This window comes from Mustela erminea, chromosome 14 (assembly GCF_009829155.1).
Source record: "Mustela erminea isolate mMusErm1 chromosome 14, mMusErm1.Pri, whole genome shotgun sequence".
In the NCBI taxonomy this organism is placed as follows: Eukaryota; Metazoa; Chordata; class Mammalia; order Carnivora; family Mustelidae; genus Mustela; species Mustela erminea.
In genome coordinates, this window is record NC_045627.1 from 37,900,998 (window position 1) to 37,907,823 (window position 6,826).

Sequence of the window (6,826 nt, forward strand, 5' to 3'; positions counted from 1 at the left end):
ATGGTCTGGGGGCGATGGGCCGGGGTGGGAGCCGTGTGCCCATCGAGGGGGTGAAATTTGGAGTCAGGAGAGCTGTGAGCTGGCTGTGCGATCACCAGCAAATCAGAACCTCTCGGGATGCGGTCTCATCATCCGGAAAAGGGAGGTGATGTCTCCTCTTAGGTGGTGTCTGGGGAATTGAGTGAGCTCGTGTCTGCAGAAGTGCTCAGTAGACCCTGAGGAGGAGGACTGTGTCAGATGCATGTGGCCGCGATAATGCCGCAGCGCAAACCAAACCACATGCAGGGATGAACGCAATCACTGATTTGGCGCCAACTCTGCAGACTGGCGATTTAGACCTGGTTTAGCTGGGCTCCTGCCTATGTGGGGCTGTGTATCATTAGATGACTGGGGTTTGGGGGGTCATCCACCTATCGGCTGGGGTGACAGGGCCACCTGTGTCTCCTCTTCCAGAAGGCTAGCCCATGCTTATTCAAGTGGAGCTAGCAAGGGTCCAGGAGGGACAGTGGGAGCATGCAGGGCCTCTTGAATCCAGGCTTGGAACTGGAATGAGGTTGTTTCTAGCACATTCTGTTGACCAAAGCAAGTCACAAAGCCAGTCCAGGTTCAAGGTGTGGAAAACTCCACCCTATCTTTTGGAGGAACAAGTTGCAAATGAATTTTAAAAAGTATGGATACAGGGAGGTATAAAGGATTGGGGACATTTTTGTGCTCTGTCCACCCTAGGAACCTGATCATTAATGAGGCCTCAGCCCTGTCCCTTGGTGACTCTGCTAGACCCCTCCCCCTTGGCAGCAGCCCTATGGACTATGGAGTCAGAGTAGGCCTGGGCTGGGCTGTCTATCTGGACTATCTCTGGGGAGGAAGATGGAATATGACCAATCCCAGGAAACCACATTCTGAGATGTCAAGGGTATGAGACTGGCTGTGGGCACACCCTGGGTGGGCATCCTTAGCTCCAGAGCGGCCAGGTGTCCCCACTAATCACTTTCGCCATCCCCACCCAGTGAGCCAGAGACATATTTACAAGACACATATGACTACTTGAGGTGGGGACATGTAGGGCTATCCATTACTTTAGTGACATGGAAGGACTCAGTTTTGACAAACCCTCTCTACCTGTACCTAGCTTCAGGGCAAATCATCATCCCAGTCATCTCCCAGTGGCATTTAGTGACATGTTTGGCTACAAGTGATAGATACTTAACTCAAGTCATCAACAAATCAGGATGCATTTTATACACGTAACAGAAATTCTAGAGAGAATTACAAATGTTGGTTTTGTGCTCTGTGATGTCAGAGCTAATGCCTCTTGAGCTTTCCCCCATGGCTGCATGATGGCTGCTATAGCACCAACCATCATGTCAGCATTCAAGGCAGGAAATGACAAGACAAAGAACTATGCAAGCCATTTCTGCCCCTTTATCAAGAAAGCAAAATTTTTTTTCCAGAACTACTTTCCACAGTTCTGCTTATGTCTGTGGCCAGAAAAGATTCACATGGGCACCCTCACTCCAAAGGAGATTGGAAAAAAATGATAGGATTGTCAGAACTGGCTTATTATGTGGGAGCCTGATATATCACTGCCTCTGACAAAAGCAGAGCTTGTTAACGAGGGAAGGGTAGAGAACAGATCTGGGGTGGAAAACTGAGAGCCTGTGCTGCTTCTTGTCCTGACCTAGGCCAGCGAACACACCAATTTCACCCCTGCTCCCCCCCTTCCTTACACTTCAAAGCCCTGGAGTTTCCTGGGGAGGCAGTCAGTGAGACCCAGGACATTCTGAGACACTGAGTTTTACAGGTGACATCTGGCTTCCTTTTGGTCTTCAGAAGAAAGGACAATTGGGGAAATGTGAAATCACCCCGACCACATTTAACCACCAGGAATGGGTGGGCCGCTACTCAAGCAGTTCCTACAGAACTTGGGACTGGTCCCTGTGGCCAGAAAGAGTTTTCATCTGTTGACAGACACTCTGACCACCCCCACCCCCAACCACCACCACCAGAGACCCAGCCTAGTCCAGTGGAAACCCATGAGCTCTGCCTCCTCACACATGGGTCCCTGACATTTGGGTCCCGCCTCGAAGCCAATCTCAGGCTTCCCGGCTCCCCGCTATGGGACTATGAGAAGTTGGATGGTGAGAGGCATAACCTCCCTTTCTCTGGCTTCCTCATTCTGGCCATCACCAGCTCGGACCCCAGAAAGCACCTTCCAGATGACTCAATCAGGCCTGGGCTTCCCTGAGGCCATGACCAAGACGATATGTATATGGCTCCTGGGCTATTACACCGTGATAGGGACAGACAGCATCAGGGCCAGCTGGGGAAAGATTTACAGGAGAAATTTTTTAGGTCAAAAGGAATCCATCAACTTTTTTTCTGGCTTCTTCAGGTAGAGGAAAGATCCCTGGTATTTGACTTCTGTAAGGCACATGTGACAGTGAAGAATTGCCAGGACCAGAGCAGAGTTGAGAACTGAACCTTGGAGCGTATCTGTTCATTCATTCATTTGTTCATTTGCTTAGGCAGCCAGTCAGTGTTCCCTGAATGCCCAGTATGTGCCATGCCCCAGGGATACCTGGAGGAAGCAGTGGCGGTCCCTGCCACCGTAGAAGGTAGCCGAGGAAGGGACGCAGTGAGGGTCTCCGGGTTCAGGGGCCAACATGCGGATGGGCCTGAATTCAGAGCAATAACAAGGGCTCGGGAAAGGCTTCTTGGAGGAGGTGATACCTGGGCTGTCTTGTCACTCTGTCATTGTTAGCACAAGAAGGCGTATGGGGGACTCAGAGATCCACCTAAACAAAGGCCCAAGAGCAAGAAATGACCAGGGGCGGGTTTGTGGAGCCCGTGGCAGCATTCAGAGCCAAGAGTGTGACTCTATCTATATTTCCTCCTGGTGACATTGCCTCTGGGCTGACATTGCCTATGGGCTGATCGCACCACTTTCCCATGTGCCCCCTCCAGTCCTTCCCAGTACGGCTGAGCCAGGATGAGGACAGGGCACAAGCCGCCAGCGCCCAGCCATGATGGGCATCTGCCTCCGGGGAGCACTGGACCCACAAAGATTTGCTTCCAGTGATCTGACTATCCCCTCTAGACAGTGAATCCCCAGAGTCAAACACAAAATTGAGGGTCACCAAGCCAGAGGTGACCAGACAGGGTCCCTTCCCTCCTGTTGCATAGATTTCACTGGATGGCTGTTTGAGAATAGGGTTGTTTTGAGCCCTCCTGCACCAGCCAGAGCCCTGAGCAGCCTCCCAAGGCTCCAGGAAAGGTCACCATGGTCCTAGGGGTGGGTGCCATTCTGCACGTATCAGTCCAGAGATGCCCAGCAGACCTGCACACCATCTTGTTTCCACCTGCAGTTATCAGCTGGTCCAAGCCAGCCCTCGCTGGCACAGGACCAACCTCACAAGGGCAAGTTAAGGGTCGTTCCTTTATTCTTTCATTCATTCAACACAAAATACGCGCCTGGCCCGTGCCAGAGGCTCGGAAGTCAGACATGAGCTGGGTACAGTCCTGTCCTCAAGGGGCCCCCAGACTATTGGGGAGATGGACACATAACAGAGAGTTACCACTTGGTGATGTGATGAAGTGCCAGGAACTTGGAGCCAGGAGCCCGGGAAGGTTTTCAGGATAAGACATCACTTGCGTTTGTGACTTCCGGAGTGAAGTTCTCTTAGCAAGTGGCCTGGTATTCAGCTACCAAGAGAAATCTTGTATCTGAGCCCTCCTATCCTTTCATTTGACCCTGACCCCCTCCCCCCAATTTCCTGTGAACCGTACATTCCTGTCCCCACCCAGCTCTCAGCCCTGTATCACCCAGAGCTAGGAACAGCTGTGTAGCAGGGGGCATCCGGACCAACCCAGGCCTGTCACACAATGGTGTGCCACCCAGCCAGGGGAAGTCATTGTACGGCTTCTGCTCTCTGGCTAGCGTCAGGCTGCAGGCAAGGGAGGCCAGGCTGGGGGGAGGGGTCTAAGGGGCTATCAGGGAGGCCTCTGCAAGAGGAAGGGCCGGGCCTGGGGAGGAAGGGCGGAAGGCGACTGGGAGGTCAGGAGCTGAGCCCCAGTCACAGAGGCACCTTGGCAGGAGGATGAAGATGGGGGGAGGGCCTGTCGGGGGGACCTCCCTGCCACACAAATCCCAGCCAACCAGCTCTGGCATCTCAGGCTGGTGGGAACCTGCAGAAGTCACCTGTCCAGGGAGGACAGTGATCACCCCCCACCCACTTGCTGGTCCAAGAGTTGCCAGCAGTAGCCTAGAGAAAGTCTGTGAGCCGGGGACATTGCCCTTGGCAACTGACCTCCTATCTCTAAGGCCAAGAGCTCTTCTGTGTATTAAACTTTGACCCTGCTGCTGTTGAGGAAGCCTGCTTCCGCTGGCTCAAGCTCAGGAAGCCCCAGCCTGGCCCCTTCCCTGTGTTGCACACCAAGTTAAGCCAGCCTTCTCTGGCCCAGCATGGTGATGTTCAAATCCTTCCCTTGCCCTGCGTCTTGAGGGCTGTCTTGCAGCAGCTCAAATGTGCCGTGTGCAACCTGTTCAGGGCCTCCCAGAGACCCTGGGGCTCTCTGGTCAGCTAGGAGCATCTCCCTTCCCCTCCACCATGGTAAGCCAGCACAGGCCCTCGTGCCCACCAGGAGTCCTGTGGCTTCAGGGATGCCAGGCAGAAAGGGGAGTGGCAAGAATGAAGCAAAGGAAAGGGAACCATGGGCTTGTGGGCCCAGGTTCACCGCCCCCCACCACCCCCAACCCCGGCCCTGGTCCCGGCAGGTCCTGAGTCTTGGCCTCTGATGCCATTCAGTTCAGTAAAGAGGAAGGAGCACAGGCCTGAGAAGCAGAAGACCCAGGTCTTAGTCCCAGTTCCACATTCACTTTTTGTCACAAGACACAAATGTTTTGGAGCCTCGGTTTTCCTGTGCATAAAATGGACACAGTAAAGCCTCCCAGCATTTTCTGGTGGGGGAGGGGGAATCCAAAAAGTGATAACATTAACACGTGTAAGTGTTTTGGAAAACACAGTATTCTAACAGAAAAGGCCAACAGATAACCCACCAGCTGCCGCTTCTCCATCAGGTGCCCGGGGCACGTGGCTAGCTGATGTCAGCATTTTCTCCTTAAGCTACATTGCTACTTCAGAATCCGTCCCAACATGTATTTTAGGAAGTAAGACCACTAGATCAGAATGGCGAGACAGAATGAAACCTCTGCCCCCCGCCTGCACAAGCTCAGGACATCACGTTGCTCTTTGGGAGATCCCACCAAGCATGGACAGAACCGCTAAGAACCGGAGCTGGTGGGAAGCCAGAGGGGGGCCCTGGGAGGGGTCCAGAGAACAGGACCCTGGCATCCTGGTTCAACCCCTCGCCCCATGGCTATGCTTCAGCTGTCAGCTCTGAGACTGGGTGCGGAGGATAGCCTGTTATCGGACCCACTACCCTGTTGGAACTCCTGGAATAGTTAGGGAGACTAGCATCCGTACAGCATCCGAAAAGAGAGGCAACTGTGCCAAGCAGGCCCAGGGATTACCCAGGAAGGGCTAGATGACCAGTGCCCTCTGTGGGCTAGGACACCCGCCAATGGGCTGTGAGTGCCTACTTCTCAAGAGGCCTTTGCACCTGGCGTCCTGGCAGGCAACCCCAGTCCCTTTCTACCCCCTGCTATGTCCCTGGACCTCCCTGAGAAATCACAGTCAGACCAGACTTGGGGAGCTCTAGCTGACACTCAGGAAGGCCCCTTCCAGGAAGCAATGCCCAAGCTGGGATGGAGAATGACTGGACCTCTCTGTAGGCCGTCTCTCCACGATGCATTCCTGAGACAGAGCCCTCACTGGAGAAAGCAGTGCCTTGGCTCCTTGACCCCAGAGCTGGGCTTTTGAGAAGCAGGCCCCCAAGTTCCTGCATACCTACCCCAGTGCCCCTCATCACTGACCCCCCAGGCAGGACCAGCCCAATCCAACACGTAGGCCCCCCGTGGGCCCCACAACATGTGTTCAGAGCATCAACTCCCCTCCATTGGCCTCTCCCTTGGAGGGAATAAAGGCAGGTTGTCTTTATTAAATGGGAGCATGAGAAGGTTACAGGAATGATGGCCCTTATAATTCCTGATCTATTTCTTAACACTAACTTGGGGCCTCAAAGCACAGATTTCCTTCTGAGGGCCTCAGCCAGTGCCGTGATCCATTGGCCTCCTGCCTCGGTCTCACCCTGCCTGGCCAGCTCTCCGGAGGCCCCAGTGTCCCTCCCAGCCCCTTGAGAGGCAGGTGCGATGATCCCAGGGCACCTCCACCCCCCCAGGCGAGTCTAAGGGGCTCCTTGGCCTCCTGCCCCTCCTCCTTAGCAGCAGGGAGGATGTCTTCGGGGCCCTGGGGGCGGAGCGTGTGGTCCAGGATAAAGATGGAGCCTGGAGCTCAGAGTAAATTTCACTGAAAACAGGAAACCACGAAGCTGCGATGTGCTCACTTGTAAGGGTCCAGAGAAGAAGATCTCGAGGCCACACAGGAGGAAGCTGGGGAGGAAGTGTGGTGGCTTTCTGCTCTGGGGCCTCCTCCCTCTCTCGCTCCCTCCCTCCACACAGCAGCAGCCAGTCTTGGGGTCTGGCAGCCAAATTCTCAGAAACTATATATGCCTAGAGGTCAAAAGCTGAGGGATGGGCCAGACCAGCCTCCCCCTAGGGCAGGAGCACTCTTTCTGAACTGGGGGATGGGAGGTGGGTCTGGTCTGTAGGCTTTTCCTTCAATCCTAGGGGTAGCCAAGCTCAGCCAGGAGCATGTATCACCCTGCCCATCTCTGCCATGGGCCCTCAAGAGCTGTTAGAACAGCACCC

The 6,826-nt window shown here is 54.4% G+C and overlaps 1 protein-coding gene across 8 annotated transcripts in view; it reads left to right on the forward strand.

Annotated features, from left to right (window-relative positions):
- CDH23 (cadherin related 23) overlaps positions 1-6,826 on the forward strand; it is a 397,771-nt gene that overhangs the window by 325,409 nt on the left and 65,536 nt on the right. The window lies entirely within an intron of this gene.